Genomic DNA, 10,652 nt, shown 5'->3' on the forward strand with positions numbered 1-10,652 from the left:
CAAAATAAAAAACTTGTGTTTATCAAAGGATACTTCCAAGAAAATGAATAGACAGCCCACAGAATTGGAGAAAATACTCGCAAATCGTATGTCAGGTAAGGGTCTAGTATCCAGAATGTATAAGGAACTGTTTACAACTCAATGATAAAAGGATAAATAACAAATTAAAAGTGGGCAAAGTGAATAGACATTTCCACAAAGAAGTATAAATGGCCAAGAAGCACATGAAAAGGTGCTCAACATCATTAGCCATCAGAGAAATGTAAATCAAAACCACAATTAGGTATTTCAAACCACTAGGATTGTACTATATATATGTATACATATACATACATTTTATATTTATGCTTATATCTTGTGCTATTATATGTATGTGTATATATACACATACATATATATAAACACAGACAATAACAAGTGTTGGTGAGGACGTGGAGGAATTTGGATTTTTGTACATTACTGGTGGGAATGTAAAATGGTACAGCTTTGGAAAATAGTCTGGCATTTCCTCAATAGGTTAAACATAGAGTTACTATATGATCCAGGAATTCTAATCCTAGGTATATACTCAGGCCAAATGAAAACATTCATCTACACAAACACTTGTACACAAATATTCAGAGTAACATTATTCATAACTGCCAGAAAAAAGGAAACAATTCAAATGTCCATCAACTGATGAATGGATGAATAAAATGTGGTATATTCAGTCAGTAGAACATTATTTAGCAATGAGAAAGGATGAAATTCTCATACACACTTCAACGTAGATCAACCTTGAAAGCATTATGCTAAGTGAAAGAAACCACCACAAAAAAACACATTATATGACTTCGTTTATATGAAATGTCCAGAATAGACAAATCTATAGTGACAAAGTAAATTAGTGGTTGCCAAGGACTGGGGTTTGAATGGGGAGTGACTGCTAATGGGCATAGAATATTATTTTGGGGTGATAAAAATGTTCTAAACTTGATTATAGAAATGAGACAGGATAGTTCCCTTGACCCACTTCGTGGGTGGGAATGGAAGTGGCTCGTTTCACTCAGCCCGCCACTGGCCACTCCTCGTGAGAGACAGTGTGCGAGCAAAGGAGTGTGGGAACTGGAGGGAATGAACCCTGGATCTGGCCACTCTTCTCTGCCGGAAGCAGGTTCTGTGCGGGCCCTACAGCAGCATCCAAGCCCCTGTCCTCTCGGCACCCGAGTTCTTGTTTGGCATCCAGGAAGAATTAGGTCACCCAAACGGATTGAAAGGTCGGCAGGATGGGAGTTGGAAAGGGGATGGTGCGGAAAGAAAGCGATTTTTCCCTGAAGCCACACCATCTGAAGTTAGCTGCGTCTCTCTGTAGTCTCTGACACTCAATTGCTGCTTCTCTGCTTGCTGCGCATATACCCGGCGCTCAGCCGCTTGTGTTGCTCTGCCAGCTGAAGCCTTTTTTATATGGGCACAGGATAGGGGCATGGCAGGCCAAAAAGCAACATTTGAGGACAAAAATGGGGTCAGCTGTTTTCACACAGGGCTGTGGTTCCAGGCTTAAGGGTGGGGTTTAGCCAGGAGCCAAGCCGTTCTGTATCATTTCCCCCCTCTGAAGAGGCACATCTAACTGCCATTAGGATATGGACAACGACCAGTCTTTCCGTTGTTTAACGAAAGCGGCAGTTGGATTCCTCCCAGAAGTCTACCCAAGGATCCCCAGCGAAAGGGAGCCACAGTCCGAGGCTCTGGCTGCCTGCCTGTTTGGAGCTTTGATGGCCTCGAGGTGAGAGAAAAAACAAGCTTTACAAGGCCAAATATGCATGGATCAAACATGCATTACACAAGGAAAGAATCTAGTGTGAAATATTACAGAAATAAAAAGTGAAATATACTAGTAACATTGTACCCCAAGCTGTCTCACCCTGGCGAAAGAAATTAAACCTCGTATGGGAGCAGTTAAACTTGATGAGAGAGATAACTGCTCTTGTCACATCTGTGGCAGTTAACAGGTGAACCTTAGGAATTCTGGGGTCTGTGGGCTTGCATGGTGGTCATTAAAGCTTCTGCCTCTTTCTTGTGTCTAAATGGCCAAGGTGGCCACTTCAGGAGGTTCCCTAAAGTACTATATGGTCCCAGGGTGCATTTCTAAGTATAAACTGGAGGTGGTCAAGTTTGTTGGTTGCCCATTCTGAAAGACAGGGAATTTGGCGTCTCTCATTCCCTTTCTTCTTTCAGTGAAATTTTGAGGTGTGAGGGAGAAAGAAAACGGGCATTTTCCCTTTCTCTTCTTTTTGTCTGAGTCTCGGCAACCTTGGCAGGTGCCACCCATGGGTGCCAATGCGGCTTGCACCCAGGAAGCAGGGAGGGCCTAGAAAATAGGAATTACGCACACTCAGCTGTGCCTCTACCTCCCCTACTGTCGACAACCTTTGAGTTCCCTGGGCCTCGTTTATGCCATGGAGCATGGCTTCCTTGCATGAAGCGGGGGGTTAATTGGCAGGAATCGGTCCTGCCCATTTACACTGGGACTGTTGCGTGGCTTCGGTTCCCTCAGATCTGGTTTTCCTTTCTAGGGCCTCAACCTGAAGTTTAGAATCAAGTGTGAGACCAAAAAAGAAGGTATTTCAGAGGCTGCATGGATTCATTTAGATTTAAGTCCCAGATGGACTTTGCCAAATTTGCAGTTATCAGCCAGGAGGGGTTGCTCCTCTGTTGCCTCCCTATCATAAGCAAACTGCTGAGGTAGGAAAGAATCCTCTCGCTTAGAAAAGAAAAAAAGCTTCAAGTACCTCTAAGTTGGGGGGACCTGGGGGAAGAGCCTCTTGCTCTGCTAAAATGGGTTTCTTTAATCACTGTATCCCTCCCCTGGTTCAGACCGGCTAGACCTCTGTGACGGGAAACAGAGCCAACATTCCTTTCACCTAAAGGAAAGAGAGAGGTGCCAGGGTCTTGGAAAAGACACAGATCCAAAAGTTCCTCATTTTAACTCACTCTTTTTCATATCCTGGACAGGCCCCCAGATGAAACAGGATTGTTCTCTCCACCTTAACCCCCTTCGTGGGCGGGAACTGGAGCAGCTCGTTTCACTCAGCCCGCCACCGGCCACTCCTGGCGGCAGAGCGCGCGAGTGCCGGAACCGGAGCGAACAAATGCTGGAACCGGCCGGTCACTCCTCTCTGGCGGGAACAGGCTCTGTGCGGGCCTCACAGCAGCGTCCAAGCCCTGCCCTCTCGGCACCTGGGTGCCTATCCGGCGTCCAGGAAGAATTAGGTCATATGAACGGATTGAAGAGTAGTGTATGCAGAGGATTTGATTGAGTGGTGGCTCCTGGTGGGATGGGAACTGGAAAGCCGACGGTGAGAGAGGGTCATCTTTCCCTGAAGCCGCACCATCTGAAGTTAGCTGCGTCTATCTGTAGTCTTCAACGCTCTGTTGCTGCTTCTCTGCTCACCGCTCAACCGCTTGTGTTGCTCTGCCAGCTGAAGTCTTTTATGGCCACAGGATAGGGGCGTGGCAGGCCAAAAAAGCAACATTTGGGCAGAAAAACAGGGTCAGCTGTTTTCAAGGCCGTGATTCCAGGCTTAAGGGTGGGGTTTAGCTGGGAGCCCAGCCATTCTGTATCAGTGATAGTTGCACAACTATAAATATACTAACGACCATTGAATTGTGTACTTTAAATAGGTTAACTGTATGATATATGAATTATATCTCAGTAAAGTTGTTTTTTAAAAACTATGCATATACCTAGTCTAGCCATTCCAGGTCTAGTAATACATACTACAGCGATAGTAGCATAAAGATATAATATGTGGTTTATAATAATAAATATTGGAAATACTTAATCTTGCAAATGCATGATCAGTAAGGTAGTGGAGGCAAAAACTAGGTTTCCCAGGAGCTCCAGGCTTCTCAACTTCTGAGTAGCAGTCTCAAGGAAGTACGTACTCTGACTGAAACTGTTTATGTCACAGACCTACTCGTTAGACCAATCACTGTTCCCATTGAGATAGCTCATTATGATTTGTGGAATCAGAATCATGTGCCCACTACTGAAATCAGGAATTCAGGGTCCTGGGAGAGTCACCCGTGCCACCCACCTAATGTTTTTTGGAAGTTTGACTTTAAAAGGAAGAAGAGAGCAACAGATCAATATAGCTAGAGTGTGGAGATGAGGTGTTTTCTTTAGAATAGAGGTGACTTGAACATGTTTAAATGCTTGTGCAAAGTAGCCAATATAGAGGGAGCAGTTAAAAACACAAAAGAAATGGAACATTTCTAATCAATAGATCTCAGGAAATTATTATTTCCCACTATCCCTTAGAAAATTATATTCAATAAAGGAATTTGTTTCTGGATCCTTGGAGGATTAACTTTCCTTTTCATGCTTAGGCAATACAAAGTTGAATCACCACTTTAAACCACATTACACAGACTAGAAGGTGAAACTCCAATGCCCAGGCCATGATGTTAATCAATACTCCAAACTTCATTTTTTTTTTCTTTTTTTTTTGAGACGGAGTTTACGCTCTTGTTGCCCAGGCTGGAGTGCAGTGGTGCAATCTCGGCTCACTGCAACCTCTGCCTCCCGGGTTCAAGCAATTCTCCTGCCTCAGCCTCCCACGTAGCTGGGATAAGAGGCATGTGCCACCACACCCAACTAATTTTGTATTTTTAGTAGAGACAGGGTTTCACCATGTTGACCAGGCTGGTCTTGAACTCTTGACTTTAGGTGATCCACCAGCCTCAGCCTCCCAAAGTGCTGGGATTACAGGCGTGAGCCACCGCACTCAGCCTCAACCTTCAATAAAAATAGGATTCCCTCAACTCACTCCTTTACCCAGTTAGGGTGTAATTGTGGCAGGCCATCTATCTGTCTTTGCAAAACGGAACGTGGTAATCTTTGTTTTGTTTGTTCACCTCTTCTCACATTCTCAGCTGCTGTAGCTGACCCCTCTTAGTTGGAACACGAGGAGGGAGGAGAAGAAAGGGAAGCAGAAAGTTCTTCCTTGACTGGTACTATTTTAAGACAGCTTTGCACTCCGGTTTTGGCAGATGTTTAAAGCTGAGTCATACTTAAAGATGGTTTCATGGATTCTTTGGACACTATCCTGCAGGACCCTTCCAACTACAACTCCTATGACATGGGCCAAACGTTCTGTTCTTGTAGTTCCTGATCCACCCTTAGCTGGAAACAAGAGCCCACTTCTCAGAAGCTATGTTGGGGACCCATTATCTTCCCAGGCAATCTTAGAAAAATCTCTTGCTAAGTGAAAGTATATGTTTTCCTTATTAAGTGAATCGAGTCATTGTTTTACGTTATCTGCAGCCAAAGGCATTTTCACTGATAGAGCAACATGCATAAATTTTTCATCTTCCTGGTGTCCTGTTTAATTTAATGGGAGGGGATTTGCTATATGTGTGTTTGATTTCTCTTTAGAAAATGTCAGTGGTCCTGGCCAGGCATGGTGGCTCATGCCTGTAATCCCAGAACTTTGGGAGGCCAAGGCAGGCAGATCACCCGAGATTGGGAGCTTGAGACCAGCCTGACCAACATGGAGAAACCCTGTCTCTACTAAAAATACAAAATTAGCCGGACGTGGTGGTGCATTCCTGTAATCCCAGCTACTTGGGAGGCTGAGCCAGGACAACTGCTTGAACCCAGGAGGCTGGGTTTGTGGTGAGCCGAGATGGCGCCATTGCACTCCAGCCTGGGCAACGAGAGCAAAACTGTGTCAAGAAAGAAAAAGAAAAGAAAAGAGAAAGAGAGAGAGAGAAAGAAGGAAAAGAAAGAAAGAAAGAGAGAGAGAAAGAAGGAAAAGAAAGAAAGAAAGAGAGAGAGAAAGAAAGAAAAGAAAAGAAGGAAAGAAGGAAAGAAGGAAGGAAGGAAAGGAGGGTTTCAGTGGTCCTAATTTAGAAGGTTTAAGCTTCATCCATTCAGAGCCTCAGAGAAAAGCCTTGTTATATAAGAAGAATATTGAGGAAATTGTTAAATTGATTATGATTATGAATGAAAACTATAATAAATAATTATTTTTTAAAGTCTTGAGAACCTTATCCCAAAACCAGCAAAGGGCAGAGCTCCTGGACTTTTCTCCTTGAACCTTCCTAAGTGAGTTTTCTCTGAGAGTGACAGTTTTAGGAAATTAGATAGAATGCCCATATGTTTTAGGCAGTAACTGTAATATATTAATAGCTGCCTTAAAAACTGACAAGAAACCAAAAGAAATAGAACAAAGAGACTAATTTTGTACCGAGCTACATGCTAAACTAACCATAAAATGAACCAATCTGAACCTAAATGTAACTGCCACTTTCAGATGTCTATTTAATTTTATAAGTAACTCATAAATATATTCTATTATAAAAGATTCAAGCAATCTCAAAGTTCCTTTCCTTTTTTATAAGTATTTGCATACACACACATAACTTTGAATATTTTACATAAATGAAATCATAAATGTATTGTTCCATGACTTGCATTTTTAGTTAATAATTTGGGGGGTTATTTTGTTTTGTTTTGTTTTGTTTTGAGACAGAATTTCGCTCCTGTTGCCCAAGCTGGAGTGCAATGGCACGATCTCGGCTCATGGCAACCTCCGCCTCCCGGGTTCAAGCGATTCTCCTGCCTCAGCCTGCCAAGTAGCTGGGATTACAGGCATGTGCCACCATGCCCAGCTAATTTTGCTATTTATGGGGTTTCTCCATGTTGGTCAGGCTGGTCTCGAACTCCTGACCTCAGGTGATCCACCCACCTCGGCCTCCCAAAGTGCTGGGATTACAGGTGTGAGCCACCACGCCTGGCCTTGTTGTTTTTTTGGTTTTTTTGTTTTGTTTTTTTTGAGACGGAGTCTCACTGTCGCCCAGGCTGGAGTGCAATGGCGCTATCTCGGCTTACTGCAACTTCCGCCTCCTGGGTTCAAGTGATTCTCCTGACTCAGCCTCCTGACTAGCTGGGATTACAGGCGCACACCGCTACTCCTGGCTAATTTTTTGTATTTTAGTAGAGACGGGGTTTCACCATGTTGCCCAGGCTGGTCTCAAACTCCTGAGCTCAGGCAATCCACCCACCTCAGCCTCCCAAAGTGCTGTGATTACAAGCGTGAGCCACCGCACCAGGCCTAATAATTTGTTTCGAAAATTTTCCAAGTCTGTGTACCGAGCTCATTTTAGCAACTGCATAATATTCAATAGTAGGGTGTATTTATTTATTCAATCTTATCTATTAATGGATATTTAGATTCCTTCCCATTTTTAGTTATTAAAAACAATACTGCAATGAGTAATCAACATTCCTTTATTCATATTTTTCTATAGCATTTGAAAAAATCAATTGAAACAGTATACAGCTAGAATGACATTATCCTCTTAACCACTCCTGCATATATGCTTGCTTAAAGTTTTTACTTTAGTTGCATATAGAGAATTGTCTGATTGGTAATAATATACCATTTGAACAAATAGAGTACTGCCTGCATGAAGATAACCTAAAATAGTATCCTTAATAAATGTCATTTATGTCTCAAAATGGAACTGCAACAGACAAATTCATGAGATGACCATTCTGAGAACGCAAGCTGACTTTAGGTGCAATTATTCCTTTCTTCCTTCTTTCTTGCCTTTTTTTCTTCATTCCTTTTTTCGCCCTTCTTTTCATTTTTTCTCTTCCTTCCCTCCTTCCATCCTTCCTTTCTTCCTTCCTCTCACACCAGGCTATCACTAACCATTTATTGAATATGTTACAACACACCTTTCAAGTCTTGGTACCTCATTACCCATTGAGACAGAAGTATGTAATTATTATGTGTGGGCTGGGCACAGTGGCTCATGCCTGTAATCCTAGCACTTTGGGAGGCTGAGGCAGGTGGACCACCTGAGGTCAGGAGTTCAAGACCAGCCTGGCCAACATGGCAAAACCCCATCTCTACTAAAAATACAAAAACTTAGCTGGATGTGGTGGCGGGCTCCTATAATCCCAGCTACTAGGGAGGCTGAGGCAGGAGAATCACTTGAACCTGGGAGGCAAAGGTTGCAGTGAGCCAAGATCTGCCATTGCACTCCAGTCTGGGCGACAAGAGCAAGACTCCATCTCAGAAATATATAAATAAATAAACAAATAAAATTATGTATGGACAACGAAGAGGTGTTTCAAATTTACACAGTCTGTTAGAAGACTAAAAGATCTCTTTTGATAAGTGATTCCTCTTTTAAGCAGTTACAGAATTACACTTGTCAAACGGTTTGTTTTTCATTACAAGGGAAGACTTAGATCACATTTTTATTGCCTGAAAGAAAACCCTCCCGTGCTTTTCATGTTATGTAGCCTATAAATAGATGTTCTCATTCAGCAGAAAGGAAGCAGAAATGTGATAACTTTTACATAAGGCACGAAATATTCCTCTGGTTCATGAGTGGACAAATCGAACATTGAAACCAAATCTCCTTCACATATTATAGTCTGCATTAGCAGGAATTCTTAATTTGGCAACCTAAGAATATTGTAACAGAATCAAGGTCTGAAGGCATCAGAGGGTATTTTTAGACTCTTCTATGGGGTCATGGTCTGCTCTTTTTAGGTGTGGATTTCACATATTAAAATTCAGTAACTAGTTTTCCAAACTTCATAAAGCCGATAAGGCAGCAAGCGTAATGAAAAAATGCTATGGGTCCCAAATTATAACAAAGGATATCTTTTAATTTTAATTCCAATATTGTTTTCAATAATATTTCAACGTGGTTCCTGTTGTGCCCTGGTATTCTTAGGCAGCCAATTGTAAAAGGCTTCTTTGATTTGGCAGTAAAGAGCCCATAAAGGAATGAGCACTAACTTATTCATTGCCCATTAGCACAAATTGCAGGTTAGGTATCAGTCAAGTGAGGCAATGGATAACATTTCTTGTATGTGCCTAAGAAACTTGTGAAACAGAATTTCCTGGCAGGTTAAATTTAATTTACCCATACTGAATAAAGAAAATTTTCAGGGACTTTGTAAATAGATTTCTTAGAAGGATTTAAAAGTGGCTTAAGTTTTTCAGTTGAGTCTTTTTAAAAAAAAAAAAATCTTAAATTATACTGTCAGCATTTTCATACTAACACTCAGAGCAACCTCTTTATACTTTGAAGATTGTTTTAAAATGTAATGAATTAGAATCAAGTTTGAACTTGTATTGGTAAATGCACTTACAAAATTAGGGAGAATTTTTTTCTTCAATGCACTAGTAAATCCAGAAAAGATTTTCATTCTAATTCTGACTCATTCTAAGTAATCTAGGTAACTGTTCCAAGTATTTTGTACTGTTTGTGATTTATAAACCACGAGTGCTTTCTGATATGTTGATTGTATCATGAAGTAGTGTTCCCATATTCAAATTTTTGAAGTGTGTATTTTAAATGTTTTTACTAACCAATCAAATAGGTTTTTTAAAAAGACTATTATTGGCTCTTAATGTTGCAGCAAATACATTTTATTTGATTCCTGCTCAGTGGTTATATGGAATCAGATCCTGAGAGGTGGCAGATCCATTCATTACTCATTTTCTGTGACCAACATTTGCTAACTATTTACACCAACTCCTTGGCTATTTCTATTTTGTAGAGAAGAAATCTAATCTAAGGCATAGAGATGTTGAATAATTTGCCCAAGCTCACACAGCACCTTAGTAACAAATTAGAATCTGTCTTCTGCAAACTTCAGGATGTGACTTAACCTACCAAATGATCTTAAAATACCAACACAGTGGTTGAAGATAGGAATGAATTATAGTTGATGCCATAGTGCAGAAATATTGATGCTTGCTAAAGGCCATAATCAAAAAATAAAAAAAAAATAGATGTTAGTGTGGATTTGGTGAAAAGGGAACACTGTTACTCTGCTGGTGGGAATGTAAACTAGTACAATCACTATGGAAAACAGTGTGAAGATTTCTTAAAGAACTAAAAGTAGAACTACCGTTTGATCCAGCAATCCCACTACTAGGTATCTACCCAGAGGGAAAGACATCATTATACAAAAAAAGATACAAAGATACTTGCACACGCATGTTTATAGCAGCACAAATATGGAACCAGCCCATCAATCAACGAGTGGATAAAGAAGTTGTGGTTTATGTACCATGGAATACTGCTCAGTCATAAAAAGGAAAGAAAAATGGCTTTTGCAGTAACTTGGATGAAATTGGAGACCATTATTCTAAGTGAAGTAACTCAGGAATGGAAAACCAAACATCGTATTTTCTCACTCATAAGTGGGAGCTAAGCTATGAAGATGCAGAGGCACAAGAATTATACAGGACTTTGAGGACTTGAGGGAAAGGGTGGGAAGGGGTAAGGGATAAAAAACTACACACTGAGTGCAGTGTACACTGTTCAGGTGATGGGTGCACCAAAATCTCAGAAATCACCACTAAAGAACTTATTCATGTCACCAAACACCACCTCTTCCCCAAAAACCGATTAAAATTAAGTTATTTTAAAAAAAGAAGTGTTGATGCTTGCTATATTTATGATTTTTCCCAAGAGGAAGAAGGGGAAACTAAACAAAACAAGAAATATAAATGGCAAATTAACATATAAAATATGTACACCCTCTCTAAGAACCAAAAGAAAAAAGTAGATACACACAGAAAAAAATTGTGCAAGGATACACAGTACTTAATAATAGTTGCTTTGGGGAATAA

This window comes from Nomascus leucogenys, chromosome 11 (assembly GCF_006542625.1).
Source record: "Nomascus leucogenys isolate Asia chromosome 11, Asia_NLE_v1, whole genome shotgun sequence".
Taxonomy (NCBI): Eukaryota; Metazoa; Chordata; class Mammalia; order Primates; family Hylobatidae; genus Nomascus; species Nomascus leucogenys.